Source organism: Protopterus annectens, chromosome 1.part2, assembly GCF_019279795.1.
Source record: "Protopterus annectens isolate FY-2018-M chromosome 1.part2, PAN1.0, whole genome shotgun sequence".
Taxonomy (NCBI): Eukaryota; Metazoa; Chordata; order Ceratodontiformes; family Protopteridae; genus Protopterus; species Protopterus annectens.
Window position 1 is genome coordinate 361,064,525 of NC_056727.1, and position 24,790 is coordinate 361,089,314.

Here is a 24,790-nt window from a genome sequence, read left to right on the forward strand (position 1 = left end):
AAACATATTTTTGATTGTCCCCAATATCTAACTAGGCCTCTATCACCTTCAACATTAACAATACTTGGAATATGTACAGTACTGTCATTTTCCAATTTCAAAATCACATTGCAATGCCACACCCCAGTCCATAAACCTCTATTGTCATACAGTTTTGATAAATTCAGTATATCATTACAATATAATAAATGTTTTTTAAATCTGTTTTTCCACTTCAGTTCTGAATTGAATATTATTTTTTTTCTTAGTTTCCCTAAAAGAGGACTTAAGTACATATAAGTTCCATGGTGCACAGTTTTTCTTTTTTTCATATTCTTCTATACATCTTTCCATTATCTGCCCAGTCTTGAAAATAATGTCACAAAAAGTCTCTTTATTAATATAGATAAATGGACTTACCTCATTAGTTTGAACTCTGAATGTCTTAATAACTTTGTCCCATACCTTATATCTGTCCATTCCTGTATTTTCCTTCTGTTCAATATGCGCTTTAAACAATGTTTTTCTTCAGACTTACTTCTTTCTCTTCTTTCTTACCACACATCCATTCTTTAATCATTTCTGCATAAGATTTTTTCTCAGTCTTGATGCCTTCGCTCTGTTGCACTTCTTCATTCTGTATCGTGTCCATCATCTCTCCCCACAATATATCATTAACATCTTCCAGCTCACTTTCATCAACTATGCCAAGCAATATATCATCCCACAACCCTCTCAACTGGAGGGTTGTAACAACACAACCTTGTGTTGCAACTTTGGATTCAAACAGCTACTGCTGAAACAACTCTTCTGTATCTATCTCCACTGCAGCCACCACATTAAGACTGATTTGGAAAGGCTCAACTGCCTTTTCCCCTTTCTCCAACATACCAGGTTCTTGTCTTAGCCTTTCCTTCACCTCCAATTTCTGCTCCCATAATGTTAACTTATCCACTGTTAGAATAACAGCACCATAATCACCATCCACCTTGTCATTCTCTTCTACAACCTCCATTTTTACTTAGATTAGTTTCCTGCTTCTACAAGCTGCCTTTGCACCTGGAACAGAAGCAGGAAGCAGATTGTGCCACACACAAATGAGTCCCCCTATGGAAAAGAGTAGTGGAAGTTCCATGATGCCCTGGCCAAATTTTCCATAATAGTATAAATACCACCTCAGTCTCCCCTGAAAAGATACTACTAGCACAGTGGGACTAACCCAGTCAACAATTTTAAAAATAAATAAATAAACAATTAGAAAAGATATTAATCAAGATATAATTATGTAGAGTGCATGTTAGAAGTAGCAGAGCAAGAGAGTTAGGCAAAATGATACAGTGCACATGATCGCAACTATGATATCTTATCTATATCATAATCATAATTCCTCTGATTGCCATTGTAGCAACTTTTGTATTACTAAGCGCTACTTCAGATTATATAATCATAGTACAGTACCTTAAATATACCCTAAAATACCACTCTAGAATCTCTCCCAGGGAATTAAATATAACTTCTTCATGGGCTACTTCCATAGTGTCTAATAATACTATGCTCTCGCATATATAGATTGATCAATGCATGTGGGCTGCTGTATGACTTAACACTGCCTTACACTGCTAAAATACATTTTCAGATGTAGACCACATTAGATAACACCCTAACTAACAACGCTGTGTTGAGACAAGCCACCTGATCAGTGTAGCTAAAACAACACTTTACAACTTTGCAAAATGTATGGATTTTAGTAGAGATTTTGGTACCATACAGTATTTGTGTTATTTATGTACTCTCTATGTGTTTAAATCAAATGAAGTTCTTCTCTGTCTAAATGTTTAGAACAATCTAAAGTATTTGAATGTTTTTTGTATCAAATCTATGTAATTGTGGCTGTATACCTGTTTTTCTTTTGACTACAGCTCCTAGTATTATCTACCTCACCACCTTCTCTCTTCCTACTTTTTATCAGCCTGGTGAACCTGTACTTTCAGAACCTAAATACCTGCAAAACACCTCCTGGAAAGTCTTTGGAAAATAGTCTGGACTCGGAAATTATACACCTACTCCCTGAGGGCCAGCCTTTTTTAAAGATAGTGAAAGTATGTACTGTTCTTAATACCAAACATTTTTACCAATACTTTTGGTGTAAGAGCCTGCTATGCTAGGCAAGTTTCCCACTCAAGATAGCCAGCAGCCTATAACCCCCCAACTATATTTTTCTGTGCTTTTAACCAACACCCCTAGACAGCCTCTACTCACCTGTGTGTATTAGGTCTCCCAACTCCCCCTCGCCTGTAGTCTGACCCCCCCTTTTTACGAGGGATTTGTGGCAATCAACTTACTGGCCGCTAGGTGGTGCCTTACCTCCACCATTCTGTATCTCAACCACAAATATCTCTCTACTTGACCTACTATCCCTATTTTTTTTGCTCTGTTTTTTTCTTCAGTTTTATCACTTCTTACATGTTTTTCTGTATCTCTCTACCCTCATACCTGAGTAAACTAACTAAACTCTGCTTCTCTTACAACTTACTTCTGCTTCCCCTCACTTTCACACTTACCTGCAGTTTACTTCCATTATTCTGATTGTCTTCCTTGCTTGTCCACTCTCTTGTCTCTACCCGCTCCGTTCGCCCTCCGGGCTCACTCCGCTCCCCTACCCTGCCCCAAATCCCACCCACCCCAGTGCTCCTACATTTATAGCTCTCATGACCACACCCCTATCTTAACTACCCAATCAGATAAGTACCTATCATACAATCACTCAACCTCTTCTACTGAACATTACACCCACTCATTAACTAACCCACCTCCTACCTTTTTACTTAACCTAAACGACTTCTCCTTTGTTGGATCTACAACCTACCTTCTCCTCCTTTTGTACCTCCCCATCTTTAAAATGGACACAACATCTATCCCCTCACAACTAAAACCACTTATCTGCTTATCCTTTCTTTCCTGCCTTGTTACTACTTACCTCTTAACTTTTTATGAATACCCTCTTTACTCTACTCTTCCTTTTTCATCTAAATATACCTCTACACCTATATCAACTCTCTCTCCTACCTTATCCAATCTCACTACTCAACCCAATTACCTACTAGCCAAATACCACAGACTAGAACATTTCAAGTCAAGCAAACCAAAATCCAGGAAACTTATAGACACCTTTCAAAAACGTCTCCAGTCAAAGGACATTAAATTCCTCCACTTACTGTTGGACAGAGATATTAATCCTAACCCTGGGCCACATCATACCAATTACAATACTTACAAGAAACAAGACAAAGCCACTTCTCTATCATCCACCAAACCTACCAACTCTCTGTCTATTTCCCATCTCAATATACAAAGTATTTGTAACAAAACTACTCAAGTTCATGCCCTTCTAGAAACCCATCATTTCGATATCTTATGCTTAACCGAAACATGGCTAAAGCCTACCATCAAAGACAATGAAATCACCCCACCTGGGTATAACATCATTAGACTAGATCGCACTACAAAAAAGGGTGGAGGGGTAGCAATTCTCTATAAAGCACATATGCAAATTAGTATTATAGACCAGACTCTTAGTCCTGATAATCATGCTGAAATTATCAGCTCTAAACTTCAAATCAACAGTACTAAAGCCTTAAATATCATATGTGTTTACCTTCCCCCAGGGAATAAGATTAACACACTCGAATGCACCCTTAGCTCACTCTCCAACTACCTCCCTCAAGAAAAATTAGTCCTAGGTGATTTCAACATTGACTGGTTTTCCTGTAATAGTACAAACCCTACCTCTCGTATAAACCTCTATGGCTTCACACAACTTATAAACAGTCCTACCAGAACAAATAAAACCAACAATAATGAAACCATCTTAGACTGGATTCTTACAAATACTCCTCAACAAACCTACCAATCAGGTACTCTCCCTGATGATCTCAGTGACCACTCACTTACTTATGTCATTAGGCATAAAACCAACCTAATTTTACCTACCAAATACAGAACACTACGTTCAAAAAAGCATTTTAACTCTGAAGAATTTCTAGATGAATTACTACAATGTAACTGGTGTCCACTAAAATATCTCCCTCTTAATGAAGCAGTAGAATATTTTAATTCGACATTCTTATCTATCTTGGATCATTATGCCCCAAGTCGCACTATTAGAACTAAAGCTAAAGCAGCACCCTGGTTGACCAACAATACTAGGCAAAACATCATCCTCAGAAACAAATCTTGGGCTAAATGGCGTACCACTAAGAATCTAACTGACCACCAAAACTTCAAAGAACTTAGAAAGAGTACAAAAAAAGCCATCCTAATAGACAAAAAGAACTATTACCTTCAATTACAACAAACCTCCAAAAAGGAACCCAAAAAATTCTGGAGCAGTATTAATAATCTTTTATCCCCAGGCCAGTCTATCACACCTAACCCCCAGGACTGTAACCCAGAGAATCCCAAACAAACAGCTAACGACTTTAATTCACTCTTCACTAATACTATTCAAACTCTAGCCAGTCACCTAACACCCGACATCTCTAAGCTACTCTTACCTACTCTAAATCAACCTCCTTCCTTTCAATTACAACCTGTATCTACCTCCTATATCTTATCACTGCTCCAAAAACTAAAACCTACTACTCCTTCTGCAGACAAACTTCCTGCAGAATTCTTGCAAATAGGAGCCAAACCTATTGCATATCCCATTTCTATTCTGATAAATAGATCCTTAAAGGAAGGTATCTTCCCCTCTATTTGGAAGATATCGCCCATCATCCCACTTCACAAAGGAGGTAAGTCTAATGACTTCTCTAACTTTCGTCCTATAGCACTCCTATCACCCATAGCTAAAATCATGGAAAAGTGTATCCATAAGCAACTTCTTAACCACCTTCTGCATAACAACCTACTTGCAAACTGTCAGCATGGATTTAGACCTTCCCACAGTACTACCACAGCTCTACTCTCCTTTACCAACTCCATCAACTATAACCGTAACAATAATAACCTATCATCCTCTATCTTCATTGACTTATCTAAAGCTTTCGACATGGTAAACCATAAACTTCTTTTGCACATACTAAAATCTCTCTCACTTGATCCTCTTTCCTTAACTTGGTTTACATCTTACCTAGAAAACCGCCAACAGGCAGTTCTCTGGAAAAAGGCACTGTCCAATCTCCTCCCTATCTCTCTAGGTGTACCTCAAAGCTCTATCTTAGGCCAAAGTACTGCAAGCAGACAATCCAAAAGGAAAAACCACTTTAATGACAAAACACAGCAGAGCTTTCGGACATAATCCTTCTTCAATACTACAAACTTATAAAATTTCTTTCATCTTATATACAGGCCCAAAGTAGTCATGTGGTTAGCAGCCCAAAAATCACATGACCATAAGTATCACTCAATAAGGCAAAGTTAAAACAACACAGATAGCAATGATTCTATAGTACATAACAAAAATTTAAATAATTTAAAATTCAGCTTGCTAATATGATTAATAATCAAAGTTACACATAAAATTCATATTATAAAATTCATATTGTAGAAACAATATACATAATTATAAATTCAATCTACTGAGCTTAACCAAAATTGGTTTAAGGCTCAGCATACTGTTCAAGCCAGGAGAACGGTCACCAGCAAACCTTAAAATCCACTCATATTCTTTAATTTCTAAGAAGTTATTTATATCACCACCTCTTGGGGAGGGGAAAACAATGTCAATAATTATGTCATGTGATTATTTCCGAAAGCTCTGCTGTGTTTTGTCATTAAAGTGTTTTTTTCTATCTTAGGCCCCCTTCTATTTTCCATCTTTATTAATGACCTCCAATTAGCTATCCCATATACTACCTGCATACAATATGCAGATAATACTACTATTATCTGCACCACTAATTCACAAACTGAACTACAGTCAATCACTCAAAAAGCTTTTACAACTGTTGAACAATGGTCCTCTGATCGTTGCCTACTCCTTAATCCCAAGAAAATTAAATTGCTATTGTTCTCACCTCCCCACAGATCTACCCCACTAAACTTCACTCTTTCTTCCACTGATAGCACTCTCATCTCTCCAGATTGAACTACTAAACTATTAGGTATAATTATTGACAATAATCTCAGCTTCGAGACTCACATGAATAACACAATAAAATCAGTTAATAGAAAAATCGGATCCCTTTATAGAATCAAACCCTTCCTTTCACCCGAAGCAAGGACCACCTTAGCCAGATCGCACCTTATCTCTACACTTCTATATGCCTCCCCCATATACACGAATCTTTCCAAAAACAACCTCAAGAAACTAGCAACATCTTCCCATAATATTGCTCGATTTGCAACAGGATCCCCATTTAAAACTCACCACTGCCTGAACCTAAGAAAACTAGGTTGGCTTGAACTCGAGAACCAACTCATACTTCAACAGCTCTTAATAGCTCACAAGATCCTATACCAACCAACTCAATCACCTATACTCTCTAGCCTCATTTCACCATACAATAACCTGAAACATCTATGTTCTTCCAACAAACTACTGATTAATATAACCAAACCCAATAACTCTGCAGGTGATTGTCTTTTTTCCAACTCAGTTGGCAAAATGTGGAACAAACTACCCTCTGAAATCCTATCTTTGTCCTCTCTTCCACTTTTCAAAAGACAGCTGAAAATTCACCTCAATAAACACTGGCTTTGCTCCTGCATCAACCCAGATTAACTCTTTTTTTTACCTCCCTATCCTTTCTTCTTCTAAAATTCCTACAATGTCTGCTCCCTACAGCCTTGATAGCTCTTCCTTTATGACATTTATACAGTCTTATGTAATTCTCTTTGACAAAAAAAAAAAAATACATTTTTCTTTTTTTAAGACATTTGTTTATTATACTTTGTATTAGCCATGACTATTTTATGTATTATGTGTATTAACTTGCCCTGATTTAAAGCCTTAGTATTTGCATTGTCTATCTTTGTCTAATGTGTTTAATTTCTGAAGCTTTTCTCCCCGGGCCTCTACTGAAAATGGACATATATCCAGCTAGACTAGCCCAGTCAACAAATGTAAAATAAAATAAAATAAATAAATAAATGATTATATCTCCAATCATAGACCACTTATTATGTGTCTGAGACATGGATGTGAAGCAATTCACCTTAAGACTCAAAAAGTAAATCTTGACATCTATGTCAAGAACACATAGTAAGGGTTATGACCAGAGACCTGTTAAGAGAACATAATAAAGGCAATGACTGGGGACCTGTTCATAATTCTTTAGAGCGCATGGAGCTGCTCCATGTACTACCAGTTACAGAAAAAGGTGTAGAAATGCACAATGCTTTACAGGCTTTAAAAGGTGGTAAAGCAGATAGCACTGTCAGAGAGTAACCTAGCTCTCAGCTTCTTTGCTTAAGAATTCTGTACAAATATAAAAATAATGGGAAGATAAATGTTCAAAGACAGGCACAGATTTTAAATGCTGCTCTAATTCACTTAAATAAGTTAACAGAAGAATAGGTTTGCATCAGCATGCATTTTCTGAATAATAAGAGGTATGAAACTCTAATGAGTGGCTTTATTGATTTGCAGACTAACAATCAGTGATTTACCGGAAAATCAAAGAATTTTTGAGCAGTAGGGCAAAAATATACAGCAAAATCAGACACAATTAAGTGATACAGTATGCTGAAATGAAGTACCCCGGCAGAAGGTAAAACAGCTTTTAAAAGCTGTTAGACACTTCATTCTGCTACATATTTTGATTATAAGTGTAGCAGAGTGAACATCTACCAACTTTTAAAGGCTGTTTTACCTTCTGTCACTGTTCTTTGCCAGCCAGCACTGTCCCCTGGCATGAGACCTTATCATAACAGCGCCTAGGGGTTTGTAAACAAACTTTTATTATGCACCACTAAATGCTATTATGATCCGGTCTTCAATGTTGCTGCAATCAGGTCTCCAGCTGTGGAAGTGCTTTACAAGTTTAAACTGAGGAATAGATATTAAAGGTTATGCTTGTTTATTGACTAAAGTATGATGTTGTTCTTTGATTGTGAGTCAACAGTGTATACACTGACATTTTCTGCTGTTTTTTTAAATAGGTTTTTAGTTGTTTTATAAATGTGTCAGTGTTGAGTTCATTTCTAATCTGTAATGTTACAGGGTTCCATAATTTACATACAGGGAAATCACCTGCATGATTGTGTATGCTGAATGTTTTCCTTGGGACTTTAGCAGTCTAGTAGGGTTGAGCTGTGTAAAAGGTTATTTTATTTGCCTAGACAGTCTTTTTCAAGCCAGTTTTGATTAAGGCCAGGCAATGATGTATTTGATTTGGAAGATTTGCTGCATATTTTACTGTCTTATTATAGATCTTTTCTATCAAATGGACTTAGGATTTTTGCAGGTTGGTTAGTACAAATGAAACATAGAGAAGGGTAGGAAGAAATAGTTTGTGATGTTCATGCAATATAAAATAAAATTTTGCCTTTTAGTTTTCTATATGTTTTGATATAATGTAGTCAATTTGTTGGTCTAACTTTAGTTGTCGGTCTCTGATAATGCCTAGTTGTTTAGTATGAGGCACATATTTGATGATGTTTGTCACTGAAGATATTCTGAAGTCAGAAAGTTGGTATTTTAGAGCAGTTGCAGTTAATATGATGAGTTTATTTTTTGCTATATAGCCATAAATGGGTGCCACTTAGATATCTCTCAGTACCATTAAAATTTGTTGAGTAGTGCTTTGGAGTTGGCTTAAATGATTTTGCTGAGCAGATAATGACTGAATCATTTGCACAGCGTACTAAGAAGAACTTGGTTGCACTTTTATACATCATCAGTTAATATGTTAAACTTTAATGGTCCCAGTATAGAATCTGTGGGACACCTATTGTTGTGACCATTAAAAGAAAAAGTATATTTGTTTATTGCATGAACACTGCTTTGAATTTGTCATGTAATCAAGTGCTTATCAAGCATATGGAACTTTTGCTGATGTCTAGGTCCGTTAATCTTTTTATGAGTAGTTGTTGAAAGACAGCTCTTTGGAAAAGTCCAGAAAACAATGATGCTGCTAAGTATCTTTTTTTTTTAGTTGATTCGTTTCACCTTGGAAAGTAAGTAAGGTTGTTTCAGTGCCGTATCCTTGATGAAAAGCATGCTGAGTGGGATAAGGAAGTATTTTTTGTTAGGCATTTGGGAAGCTGTTTGAATATACATTTTCCTAAAATATTTGAGCTGGGAGATAGTGCGGCAATAGATATGAGTTTTGTAACTTCTACTGGCTTGTTTCCAGAGTATAGGAACAAATTGTTGTGCTATAGATCTAGTTATGAGAATTGTAATGGTTCGGCCGTTCCTTCTACTGTTTTTCTTACATATTCACCAGGTAGGTTGTCAGTCCAAACTTCCTTAGTCATTTTTTCCCCAAAAGGTCTAATATTTTCTTACACAGATATTTTCTTCTTATCTGCTCTGTCAATGGTTTTAAATTTGCATCTGTAATATTTGACAGTTTTTTATGGTGCAGTTTTTTTTACTCTAATTTTTTTCTTACCCTTGCTTTATACCGCCTCTATGGAAGTTATAGATTCATTGCATAAAGAAGCAATAATTTATCACATTTATATACTCAGTGGTCCATATTATTGTCTTTTTGCTTCTTAGTCAGGAGGTAAGTTTCTTTGGTTTTATGGAGTGCTGGTTTCATTCGCCATAAAGGGTCCCATCTCTGTGGTAAGAATGTTTCCATATTTAGGTGATTTTGCACTGTGTCTGTTCCAGCATTGTATCCAGGACCTATGCCAGGAATGGGAATTTTTTTTAAATCTGGGACCCATACTTCAAGTCTTCCCTTTTATTTGTTGACACATCTCTTTCTACCCTATAAAATACAGAGTGTGTGTGTGTGTGTGTGTGTGTGTGTGTACATGTATTCATCACTTTTGGTGAGATGCTTTAAACAGGAAATTCAGCTTACTCAGGTATGAAAAAGTACTTACCCGATGGTCAACAATGAATTCAGTTCTGGAGAGTTTTTTCTTGTATTCTTTCTTTTCTCATCTCTTCATCCAGACCCCTAATCTAAACAAGTTTAATGCTCTTATTCCTTAATGTTGCTCTTATATAAGTGTTTTGCATATGATTTTTTATTTACATTACTAGACATGACTTGCTATGATATATCTTTGCTATTCCCTGTCTGTAAGTTGTATACATTGTACTATGTTTCTTGCTGATTTCTATTGGTTAATGTTTATTATACAATAAAAAATAATTAATATTCTAAAATGTGCAAACTGGACAAACCAATCAGTCTGCATTACTCTATTTAACAAGTTTAGTAACTGTGCTAAAAGTGAGTATCACTGCAGCTTCCTGCTAGTAAACTGGCTGCAGTATAAGCTACTGTTTATCTGTTACAGATTCTTATCTCCAAATTACTGCTGTTGTCCAAATATATGTAACTGACATCCAGACAGCAACAGCACTTAAAGAAAATAAATTGTAAGACAGAAAAACAGCATATGTGACTGCTGTTAGTTTGGTAGCCATGGAGATACTTAATTTGGGTGACCAGCTGTTGAACTGAAAAATGTCACAGCTGCTGTTTTTTTGTTTTAGAAACTGTTTTGTTTAACTGTTGTTGCTGATCAAAGATATTGCATACATATAGATAGGAGCAGCATTTAAAAAGAACTAGAGATAAAAAAGCATAAACTACTACATCCTGTGCATACATAAGCATTTACTTGTTGAATATATGCTCAGTTCAAGCTTTAGACATCCTTTTAGCAGAGAACCTACGACAGAGCACTATATTTATACAATGACATTATTTAGAAAATGTAAGATTTTTTTTCTTAAATAATCTCATTGTGTAATAGTAATAATCCATTCCTTTGTATAGTAATCCTGGATTTACTCACAGCTCTCTTTGTTTGATCACTTGTGCTTCACCCTCATGATCAAACCATATGAGCCATGGGTAAATCCAGTATTATCCCTACTCAGTCATAGATTGTTAATAAATTGTGTTGTGCTTCTGTTCTGCATCTTAGCTGCAATGGCTTGCAGTGGTTCACTTACCCACTTGACTAACAAATAAACACATATATACACATAACATACATTCACACCTCAAGTTATAGAAGGAAATGTACTTATTAGAGATATGTAGGCTCTATGCAACCTCACTTTCAAAGATGTCATACACGATGGCTGTCTCAGGTGCTATACAAACTGCCATACATTCACAAAAATTAATTATTTTAACCATTTACTCAGGATCCACAGAAGATGTAAATACATCAAAAGCAGGGAAAATTCTGTAGTACTTTCAATTGATTAGAGTACACATACACATGCACTTAAATAAACTGAGGCTCTAGGAAAACACTTCACCAAGAGCCCCAAGTAAATCACCAAATACTTAAGTTTCACTTTTTAATGGCCTACTAGGCTCTTAGTACAAGCCACTCCTTTCTTTGCTCATACAAAGAGACTTACACAAAGCTCCCACAAAAGAGCAGAAGGGAAAGTACACATGGTCTCAGACTTTGGACACCATCAAACAAGTTAAATAAGACCATATGGCAGGCATAGCATACTGGCAACCTTAGAATGTAGGAGTTATTGCTGACTCAGTAAGAGTGGCAACAGACACACCTCTCAATGGGTTTATAAGGAGTTACTGACTCTAAGATACCAGTGACCAAAATAACAGATAAAGTAACTAAGTTAAAAGGACTACAAGAGAAGTAACGCATTGTCTTTTTTTTGCAATGATGAACAATATGGGATGGGCTGTCTTTTTAGATATGTAGCATGACATCTCAGGCAATCATCCTTTTAAATACAGGAAAACATTTACCCAGTGGATGTGTACTCCTGTATTCTATGGTACCACGGCATTGGCAGAAAACAATGGCTTTTTGGCAGGGCCAGTTTATTTGATGCCTATCACCCTGACCAGGGATATGTGACATGTTACATTGCTTTATATATAATGGGCTACACCTCCCTCCATAGATCTGTACTGATAGGAAATTGTCCACACCCACAGTGTCTTTTTTAGTCTATCCAGAATTCATAATCTAACCAAAATGTCAAACAGTCTTCATAGACACTGTGAAAAACTGAGGGGCTGCCAGCCCAGCTAGATAGAATTTTGTAAATAAATCTATGCCATTGTAAATATTAATATGATTCAGATGCTTGTTTGACAAAATGTAAGAAAACTGTTATGTGCAGACCTTCAAGATTGTAACCAAGATTGTAACCACAGTGCACCCTGCTGGAAGAAAGCAGAAATGTGTGTGAACTCTATGCCTATGTAATATATGTTTTCATGGTAGAAAACTGGGACATACAGAGTTAACTGGCAAACTCTAAGAAAATCAGCTGATAAATAAAGAATTTTACGATGTGTTATAAAGCCAGTTTATCTCAAGCTAGGAGACAGGATGTCTGGGCTAGGAAATTCTTTCTATTGTTCTAAGACAGAGATAATTACTAGGTTTTACATGTAAAGTGTCTTTTATTGCTGTCGCTTCCTGGCAGGTGCAGATTACAAAAAGAAATGTTAAAATTTTAAGTTCTGCAAGCCTGGGAAACTTCAACAGAGGTGTCAAGAATGATGTAATCTGAAATGACTCAGCAGTACTGTGTATTATCAATTTGAGGGTTATCTCAGAAAGAAAGAATAGCATTTTGTATTTTTAAGTAAACAAATCACAAAAATTTCGGAAAAATAAAATAAAATGAAATAAAACCAAAAAATGGAGCCAAATGACTATAAACTTCACAAAAAACTTTGGAAAAACAAAATAAAATGAATTATGCAGTCTTAAAAAGTCCCTAGTGGATGAAAGCGCTTACTGTGGATGTGGTAAATAAAGTTGTGAAGTTTATAGTCATTTGGCTCCATTTTTCGTTTTTATTTCATTTTGTATTTTTTTGTCTGAACCTGAACACATCAGCTCACCAGCACTTTGCCTTTGCTCTGTAAGTAGAATTTAGAACAGTGATTTCTCTTAGAGACAGATAGAAATATAGCCAGATTAGTCTAGCTGTTTTCTATATTTATGTGAGACTATCCTACAAGGTTGTTTTTAAGCATTTTCCTGTGATTTCTGAACTCTCTATTAGCACTGTGTTGGATTGATGACTATTGTCTTGTGTTTTTATTATTTATTATTAAATATTTTTAAACCTTTCAACTGTGGTTGTTTTGTGTAGAGATAATTTAAGCTGTCAGAGTACTTGCATGTATTTGATGATACTGTATAAGCCACTCCAATAGCCTTAGCCCTGGGTTACACTTACTATTTGGATAACAGTAATAGCACACAGTGGAACTGGTCACCCTTTGGGAAGGGCCTTATAGTAGCTTATAAGCAGTGGTTGGTGACAGTGATTTCTACCTTATAGTATGGGCAGGAGGGAGCACACCTGGAGAACCTGTCTCAGCCTTCCCCAGGAGGAGTATCTCAAAGTGTGTGTGTGTGTGTGCGTGTGTGTGTGTGTGTGTGTGTGTGTGTGTGTGTGTGTGTGTGTGTGTGTGTGTGTGTGTGTGTGAGCTACTTGGGCAGGGACACAAGTCACTGTTTGGACAGAGAGGGTGCTGTAGGATTTGGCTTGACCACTCAGCTGAGATCTGTACCCTATAGCTGTGCCATTGAGGAGTCTTATTGGGGATCTGGAGAGAAAGGGAGAAACCAGCACCAGACTGACTGTGATCTCTGTGTGATCTTAAGGGAAATTGTACTTTACTGTGTGTGTGTACTTGCTATCCTTCCAGTGTGGATACCCCTCACTGGTGTTACTGTAGAGGACTGAGGCTCCTTGATTACTGGGCCAGTGCACAGGCATCACAGACACACACAGACCTGAATATAGCTTTGTTAAAGGCAAAATACCTTAACAACAATTGGGTAACCTTGATGTTTCTTTTACATGGAAAGTATTGAAAGTGGTACAATCACTGAACTTTGATTTAAAAGCACAGACTACATACTACAGCCAGTAGGGTCCTACATCTTTCACTATTATAAGCCTAGCAGAGAGATGATAATGTTCCCATTTTTCAGGGATCACGTAAATGCTAGAATGAAAGAAACTAGAGCAGAACCTGTGTTCCTCTACATCATAATCTGATTTAAAGATAATGAATATAATATAATATTACAGTATGGTACTGTACACAAAGATTTGCAAGAAATCTCAGTTATCTAGGTATTGATTGGATAAAAAACTATACAGTAAATAAATATACCTGGCTACTAACTGTCTTTGCTAACCAGAATAAAATAGAAAAAATAGTCAAAACAGCATATCAGGGACAGAATTACTAAATATATTATACTAACCGATATAAGATCCTCACACATATCTTAAAATCAGCCCTTCCTTAAACAATACTGATTACTACCCAGTTGTTTTTAAATTAAGAGCTACGGCAATATAATCAAAAATTAACTGACTGTCATAGATTTTTGTTATCTGAATTTTTCTGTTGTAAATGCTATTTTTGTAAGTACAGACTAGATTGTTCTCCCAAAATGAAGCTGTTATGGATGCATCAGTGATATTTTTAGCATTTTAGCTACTGAACTGAAAATTACATATCAACATGTCATAACCATTCAGGGAATTCTAAAAACAAATAATTTTGTGGTGTCACAAACTCAGCAAATTACACAGTACAAAAAAATAGTACCACCAAATATTCAAAAGTAACCCTAATCCTCAGATGAAATCCAGGTATAAAAACCTGCATAACTGGATCATCACAATCATCATCATCAGCTCCCCTTTTCCCATTTTCTACATGGGGTTGGGGTATCATGTTAACTGTCACCAACTCTCTTGATTCAGTGCCACACTCCTGCCTTCTTCAACACTCATGCCTGACTGTTGCAGATCTTCTTTTACACAATCCATCCACCTCTTTGTTGGATGTCCTCGCTTCCTCTTACCTTCTTCCTGTCTGTCCCAAATCTTCCTCACCAGATTGTCTTCTGTTTTTCTACACATGTCCAAACCACCGTAGTCTGTTCTCTTTGATCTTTTCTGCAATTGGAGCTACTTTGGCTTCTGCTCTTATGTCCTCATTTCTTCATCTCTCCCACAGTGTGCATCCTATCACCTTTCTCAGGCACTTCATTTCCATCACCTCTATCTTCTTCAGCTGTTCTGCCTTTACTGCCCAGATTTCTGTACCACACAGTAGTACTGGTGGCACCACTGTATTGTACACCTTACTTTTCAGCTTCCTTGGCATTCTTCTGTCATAGACTACACCTGATACTCTATGCCAGTTGGCTGCAGCCCCTCTGATTCTAGCTTTGACCTCTTCATTCAGACTACCCTTCTCCTCAACTACTCCTCCCAGATACTTGAAGCTGTTTACCTGTTCCACTATCTTCCCTTCTATCTCTATTTTCAGCTTCTTCTGATTTTCCCAATTTGCTGCCAATACCACTGTCTTATCTGTGCTTAGTTTCATCCCATGTGCCTTCAGATTTGCATTCCATTCTCCTATCCTTTGCTGAAATTCTAGCTCAGAGTCTGCCTGTACTGCCACATCGTCTGCATACAGCAGCTTTGTTGATCCGTCCCCTCCAACCTGTTTGCTAATGTAGTCCATCACCAGTATGAACAGCAGTGGAGTCAGAGCTGAACCCTGATGTACACCCACACCCACTGGAAACCCCTCTGTGAGGCTGAAGACCATCCGTACTTGAGTCATTGGGACCTTGTACATAGCCTGCACTAATTCTACCAATGTTTCTGGAACTTCAAAGCACTGCAGTATTGCCCAGATCAGCTTTCTTGGGACCTTGTCATATGCTTTCTCCAAATCTAGGAATGCCCAGTTGTACTCTCTCCTCATCTCTAGCTTCTTCACAAGTATCTGTCTCAATGCAAACATCAGGTCAGTTGTGCTGCATCTTGATCTGAATCCAAACTGCTCATCTCCCATCTTACATTCTACTACTCTGCATATCCGTTTATCAATCACCCTGCATAACTGGATGGGGAACAGAAAATACACCCCTGGGATTCCACCTGTGTCCCTGCTGGACAGGGGCATCAGGTGCTGACTTGTCGGAACATGGGCTAAGTTCTTGGCTAGGCTTGTAAGGGCCTCACGGCCAATAGCCTAGTAACTTCCTATGATCCTATGAACAAACTCAAGACCAAAATGTTATTTGGTCTCAGTCTCCAGAGTGAACAAACTCAAGACACTTACATGACAAATCAAGACCTTCAGAAAAGGAAATAATCCTGAGTGCAGCATACTATTATAAAATAATACTGTGATCTCCAGCCTCAGAATATAACTAATATAATACCTAATAAATTGTTGTACAAAAGACTCAGTGATAAACATGAGACCATGTTTATACAAAGGGAATACAGTGACCTACATTATAACAGATATGATTATATCAGTAATAGACAAAATTAAAAATGCTAGTTTCATTGATTATGACAATATCCCAGGTAGCTTCTTGCATAATCTTCATAGCATAAATGAAAGCTGATAAGGCAGTATGACTAAATGGATTTTAACTCATATTTTTAAGGAACTAAGGATTTAACGATTAATTATCACATATCTGGGGTAAAAGAGATTAGACTCCCCTTAACAAGAGAAATAGCAGAAGACTATGACAAAGCGAGAGAAAGGGAGAGTTATGGCAAACTTCAGAACAACTGTCCTGACCTGCGGTGCAAAAATGATATAATCACTTCTGAAGGGCAAAAACTGTTGAATATCTAGAAATCAAGAGAGTGTAGGTCACAAGATATCATAGCTTCACATCAGAGTGGGCAAATCACACAAACCAAATTGAAATTTTTGATTGGGTGAACTGGGTAGGAGACTAGTATGGGCTATGGATGAAGCCTGCATAGCTTTTAACATAGTGTTTTACATTGTGCCTCACAGTGTGAATATTACATAAACTTAGGCTGCCTTGGAGTGGGTCACATTATGGCATCCTAGGTAAAAGTTTAGTTGTATAACATAACACCACAGATGGTAGAAATTTTGAAAACTGGATTTGTTTTTTGGCTTCTTGTGGCTCAAAACTGAAAAATGTTGTGTTTAATTTTTACTTTTATGACACTGAAGGGAATCTAGAAGGGCATATATGCTATATCAAGGATATCATGGGTTCATAGGCGTGTATTAGGCTAATGGCCCTGGGGCCTTTACAAGCCTAGCCCACATAAGTGCCCTGGCATTGTGCCACCCGTTGTTAGTTCCCAGTGCCTCTATCAAGTAGAGCCAATGGAGTGATTCCCAGGGTGAACTTTCTATTTCCCATCCACTCATCAAGATTTCTCTTGAAGAGGGCTAGTGAGGTGCTCTGCTTGACATGTATGGGAAGTCTATTCCAGAGCATGGGCAGTCTCTAGGTTATGAACCTGCCCTCCAGCATGTTCTGTTGATTGTGGTAATGAGGTTGAGGTCTCTGGAGCATGTGGTGCGGAGGGATTGGGATTTCTTTAGATGTAGCATTTCTAACAGAGCTGGGTCAAACATGGCTTTGCAAGTCAAGCAGAGACCGCCTCTTAGTAGACGATATATGACAGAGAATAGCTGGAGTTTTTTGAGTCTGTCCATGTAGGACATGTGTTTAAGGCCTAGGATCCTCTTCGTGAAGGTACTTTTGTAGCCTCTCCAGCTGTTGCAGGCGTCAAGTGAGGTACATCCAAAATAGGGCATTATACTCTATGATTGGTCTAATGAGGGAGGAGTAGAGAGAAATGATGACCTCTTTCTTCCTGGATGCAAAACCCTTGGTAACGAGATGTGTCACATAGAAGAACTTTCTGACCATAGTGGTAATGTGGTGGTTGAAGGAGAGGTTGCTGTCAACCTGTGTACCCAGATCTCTTATAACACCTTCAGTATTCAGTGGGCTCCCATCGATGTGGTAATTAGTGGGAACTGAACTTTTCTCAAAGGCGATGATGCCACATTTTTTGGCATTAAGCTTAAGGCCATGGTTTCGACACCAGTTATTGGTCTCAGTGAGGCCTTTCTGTAGGATGTCTGCATTACTTGGGGAGTTAAAAATGGCTCCCAGCTTGCAGTCATCTGCGAATTTGGTGAGCCAGAGTCCCACAATGTTGGCCTGGACTTCTAAGAAGTAGATGCCAAGGAACTAGGACCAATTCTTGTGGGACTCCACTCATGACTGTTCGGCAGTCTGACTTGGAGTCCGCTACTTTCACACTGTGTGTTCTATCTGTCAGCCAATTTGCAACCCAACTAATGATATAGGGGTTGATGCCTAGTTTGGTGAGGTTATCAATTATTCCTGAGTGAGGAATGGTATCAAAGGCCTTGGCCAGATCGAAGTAGGCTGTATGAAGTGCCTTACCTTCATCTACTGCTCTGGTGACTGACTCAAAGAAGTCAACCAGGTTGAGCAGGCATGATCTACCTTTCACAAAACCAAATTGTGTGGGATCTCGAGTTTGGGGATTCGCTATATCCTTGTTAATTAGGTCCATGATGATGTGCTCCATATCCTTACATATCAGACACATCAGGCTAATGGAGCGATAATTTCCAGGGTCTGTAGTCGCTCCTCATTTATGGAGAGGGATGACTGTAGCAGTGGGCTGTTCGGTAGGGACAAAGCCTGAGGTGAGGCTGTGAGTGACCAGAGCACACAGATGTGGTACCAGTTCACTTTGTAATTCATGTAGCATACAGCCAGGGATATTGTTGGGTCCCATGAAAGCTGTATTCTTGGCCTTAGATAATGCAGCTTTAACCTGTGATGCAGTAATGCAGGGTGCCTGGCATTCTTCCGGTATTGAGATTGGTCCTTTGGGGGGAAGAGAGGGCTAAAGTTGGCACTGAATCTGTTGGCCAGTATGTTGGCAATATCTGTTGGCTCAGTATAGGAGGTACCATTGTGCAGTAACTCAGAGCAACTCTGGGTATTGCCATGGAGATTCTTGATATAACTAAAGAAGGCTTTGTGGTTGTTTTTAATGTCTGCAGCAATTCTGCCTTCATAGCTGGCTTTGGAGGTTTTGATGAGGGATCTCAACTTTTTGTTGAGGCCAATAGACTGGCTTCCTTTTTTTTGGAGGACAGTGTCTTGGTTCTGTTTGGTATGGCTAGTTCCATGCATTTATGTATGTGTCTGTACAGTGCATTGGTGTATGATTTGGCAGTCATGCATCTATTTTCCATTGACATGGGTACCGTGAAGTTAGCCACCTCTGTTTTTAGTAGTCCAAAGTATTTATATCTGAAGTTTTAAGTATGGCATAGCCGATCAAGTCGGGGGTAAGGAAAGTTTGAATAATTCCGAGATGCATAAAGACAGTTTTACCAGGAGAAAGTTATGGTCTCATCTCTGCGTATCATTATAGAGGCCTCATTTTAAATGTTATATGCATTTCTGGAAACTATTTCTCTGCACAGACAGATTAGATTAGATTAACTCATTCAAGCATATAGTGCCTGTTAGTATACTTCCAGTTAACAGTCATAGTTCCTTATAGCATTCAGACCTTTTTTTTTTTGGTCTGGCTTTTTTAACTAAGTGACTTACCAGCTAACAATAGCCACTAATAGAAAGTTCAAAGAGTAATTAAAATTTCACTATGATTGTTAATCTATTATGTCCTGCAGTAGTGAAATAAATCACTGCCACTTATTATTCATATTTGGTATTTATGTTCATATTTTCAAAAATGAGAGACCTACATGCTATTGGTAGATATCGAGAGAAATGCAATAGAGGGAGACAGGAAAGTTTATTGTCAATGTCCATTTATATCACAATGTACTGCAGATAATGCTAGTTGTTTGTCAGTAATTATGAAAATAAGCAATGTTTCCATAACTCCAACTGAGTTTTGTATGGAATCAGGTGAAATCTTAGATGTTGTTGAAGATAACCGTCATTGATATTTGTACTTTAAGTTGCACATCATGAGAGATATTCAGTGTTATTTATATTGCTAATTATACAATCAGCCATATGTTTTCATATTTCAGTAGATATCTTACATTGTACTTACATATTGAATCAAAAAACCTTATGCAGAAAGGCAACATCTTTTGACTTACCTTTTCTGCCCTTGCTTCATAGGAATCCCCAGTAGTGTACTCACTTATACCATATTCCATTCTTTTTTAATTAGTACTCTACTGAGTCACAATTTACTGCATGTCCATTTCTAACCCCCTGGCATAACTGCATTATTTTTCTACTTCTCAGTGAACTGCAGCTTCCCATTGATGCATAAAAAATAAAAACAAACAGAAAGGTAACATTCAAACCAAAACAATAGGGTGCCCTATTTCTGTAGTTGCTAACCTTCTCACTGATTGTTTTCTGTTTGGCGGCTGCTGCTCCTCCTGGATGGTGTAACCTGCTCCGTTCACCCTTCGGGCTCACTCTACTCCCCTACCCTGCCCCCAAATTCCACCCGCCTCCACTATCTGTACTTTTATACATCCCCTGACTCCTCCCAACCCAACACCTCTCTAATCACAATACACCTAAGCCAAACCCCACCCACCTGTAGATCTACATCACCCCAAAAATCCACCCCTCCTACAATGCTCTGCATAACATCTCTCCCTATAACCCCATTTGCCCTACTAATCTCTCTCTCTTCTCTTACCTATCTCACACTTTTTCCCAACCCTTGTCATAACTCTCACACATACTCCACTACATCTTACCATCAACCTCTCTTCCCATCCTACTCATCCATCTCACATGAACTCTTTGCCTCTAACCCAATCTATTTTTTCAAACTGCTCCCAACCCAACCCCCCTGTACTCCCATCTTAAATATGGTATCAAAAAATCACTAGACTCACATAACCCAAGCTACCCTTGCCCAACACACTCCCTCACTCTTCTACTCCATCACATATCTCTCTCACCAGCCATCAACATCCACCCCAACCCCGGACCCATCCCTAACATCAATCTCACCAAACCGTCCACTCAACCCACAAACTCAAAGTCCATTCGCCTTACAACACTTAATGCACAAAGCCTAAAAAAAACTCCCTAGCCTCCATGCCTGGCTCTGCCATAACCATCCCGACATTACCACCATTTCTGAAACCTGGCTGAAAACCTATATAAAAGATCCTACCACCAGGTTTACAAATCATTCACAATGACAGAACCCACAAAAAAGGAGGTGGAGTAGCAATAATCTACCCCACCTCCCATACCATAACTCCCAACTCCAATAAAATATCAACATTTGCCAATGCTGAAATTATAATAGGTTTACTAAAAATAAACAACCACAAGTCCATATGTATCGCTGCCCTCTATATTCCCCCAGAGATAATATCAAAACTCTTGAAAACACCCTGACCTAGTTCTGCTCCAGTATAAAAAATGAAGCCTATATACTCGGTGATACCAACATCAACTGGAATACTATAAACTCTGAAGCCCCGTCCCACACAGTCAACCTGTACAACTTCTCCCAACTAATGCACTCTCCAACCAGACCAAATAAAGATGGTACCTCTGGTACCATCATTGACTGAATCCTAACAACTCACCCAAACCTTATCACCAAAGCCTGAACCTCTCAGCGAACACCTACCAGCCTTCGCTGACAGTCTCCCATCTCCACTGCATAAACAACACCACTACATCCTGACCCACAACCTCTCCTCTTTCAGCCCTCTAACTTTCTCCGAATGCTTAAAGCATACTAACTGGTCCCCTCTAAAAACCCTTCATCTTGATGATGCCGTTTCCTACTTTAACCACTCATTCCTAACTCTTCTCAATCAGCAAGCCCTCCCTTGAACCAAACACATCAAAACCAATCCCTGCTCATGGTTATCAAAAGATACTAAACTAGCCTTGCACTAAAGGGACAAAAAATGGAAACAATATCAAAAACATAAAAACCCTAACACCCTCCTAAAGTATAAACAACTATGCAACTCTGCAAAAAAACTAATAATTACAGACTGCAAAGCCCACTACTCCAAACTCCATTCCTTGCACTCAACAAATTCCAAAAAATTCTGGGACTCCATCTCATCCATGCTGCATCCTGGCAGCAAAGAAAACCCCTGTCTGGACCCCAACCTCTCCAACCTTGAACAGCTAGCCAGTTCGACTCATTCTTCATAGACTGCATAGCTAAACTATCAGCCTCCTTTCCACCCTCTCCTCCACCACCACCCCTCCTGCCCCAACCACCACCCCAATCATCAACCTTCCTCCACATCCTTCTGCCTCAAACTCATCCTCACAAGCACTATAAAAAGACTTTCCCTCAAACTCAAACCCTGTCACAATGCACTGACAACCTTCCACCCACCTTCCTCAAACAATCTGCAGACATCATTGCCTATCCCATCTCTATTCTTATAAATAGATCCATACAATAATCATATGTCCCTTCTATCTGGCACCATGCTTACATCATCCCCCTCCACAAAGGTGGCAAAAATACTGATACCACCAACATCAGGCCTATTGCCATCTTTTCCCCTATTTCTAAAATACTAGAGAAAACAATACAAGTACAACTCATGGCACACCTAACACTAAACAATTTCCTGTCCCCTACCCAACACACTTTCTGCCCTGGCCACAGCACTATGACTACCCTTCTTTCCTTTCTTCATAGGTTCATAGGTTGGTACTAGGCTATTGGCCCTAGGGCCTATACAAGCCTAGCTATAACAATTCCCTGGCTATTTCTTGCCACAATATTTACTTCCCTGGACCCCTGTCTAGCAGGGCGACTGAAGTGATCTCCGGGGTGAATTTCTCTTTCTTGAAACCATAAACCTCAAATGCGACTCAGGCAAGTTCATATCCACACTATTCCTAAATCTGTAAAAGGCCTTTGACACCATCTCACACACCCTACGTATATCCCAACTCTCCATCCTACGCCTCTCTCCCACCACCATCGCCTAGTTTTCCAGCTACTTGTCTAATCGCCAACAAGCTGTCCAATGGAAAAATTCAACCTCTCCTTCCTTCCCACAAGGTTCTGTTCTTGGCCCACTTCTCTTCAACCTATTCATTAACAACTTTCACCAAGCCATCCCAGACTCATCTAGCATCCAATATGCAGATGACTCAACAACCATCTGCTCAGCCTTCTCCCCCTCCGAGCTCCTAGCAAAAACTCAACTAGCCTTCTCCAAAACGGAAACCTGGATGCAGTCTAACCATCTGACACTAAATGCAAATAAAATTAAACTAATGTTTTTTCCCCTACCAAAACTCCATTGACAAATCCACATTCACCATACAGAGCCAAAACAACACCCTCCTTGAAATTGTTCTCAGCACCAAGCTTCTTGGCATTATTGTTGATGAAGAACTAAAATTTGACACCCACATCCACTCCACAATCAAGAAAACCCACCAAAAGTTAGATCTACTCTACAGGCACAACTGCTTCCTAAGCCCCTCTACCTGTCAAACTCTTGCATCCACGTTCCTACTCCCCTCCCTTATGTATGGTGCCCCTCTTTTCACCAATCTCCATCTTAGCCTTCGGTCCAAACTTGAATCCTGCTACGACAAAATCTCCAAGTTTGCAACTAATTCAAAAAACTCATCTCACCACTGCCACTCCCTCCTCACCCTCAACTGGCTTGAACTACCCAACTACCTCAGTTACCTACAACTCACCATTGCTCACAAGCTCATCTTTAAACCTGCCAACTGCCCAGCTCTCACTACTTCCTTAAAACCTTACATTACCAACCGCTCACTCAAATCCAAAAACCAAAATCTCCCTCAGGTCCACAAACCTGCACGACCTCCTGGCCATCTACTGCTGTCCCACTCCTTAGCTAAACAGTGAAACTCTCTCCCCACACACCTACACAACCTACCTAACCATACAAATTTAAAATCTCAGCTACTCTCTCATCTTTCTTCCAAATGGGAATGCCCTTGCTACACTCCAACTTACCCCCCTCTCATTCCACCTTGCACTGACTCATCCAACTACCTCTACTATTACTTCATCCCACCCAAAACAATCCCTCCCCTACCAAAAACTAATTTTCTCTCTAATATCTATTGTACTGTACCCTCCAGTCTCAATTATACTATTACCCTCTCCATGCATAATATTTTCCTAACCTACTAATGGCTGGTAGCTACATATTTTGAAATGTTAAACCTACAATTGAGTTTATAACAAAAATATTCACTTTATGTAAATGTTGAAATTTCTGTGCTGAATTATGTCTTTTCATTTTTGTAACATTGTGACAAGAAAATTGCAAATATCATGGAGCTTATCTGTAAATGTTTAATTAGCTGTCTGAACTATATCCTTTTATAACATGTGAAATGTAACTTGCAATTATTGTGGAGCTTTTCTCCCCGGGCCTCCACTGAAAATGGGCTCTTCTTGGCCCAGTGGACTTCCTCGGTCATCAAACTTAAATAAAATAAAATTAAAAAAAATCTCAAAAAATATACATTCAGATAGGAATTTCTTGTTGTCATGTGAAAGTGTATAGTTAGCAAATGTGTTCTAACAATATAGGCTAGGTTATATTGTCTCCAAGGAATAACAATTTGTTTGTGATTTAGCAAGAAATATAAGTAAGGGTTTGTATGCATTATACTGTATTATAATATTTATGGAAAAACTGAATACACTGACTGTTGTCTATGTAAAAAATGCTTCTTACTGATAACATGTTTATTTGTATAGTTTTAATAGTGTTTATTGTTCACAAAATATTTGCATTTATTTATCTTATGCTTTTTTAAGTTAGTTTTTGAG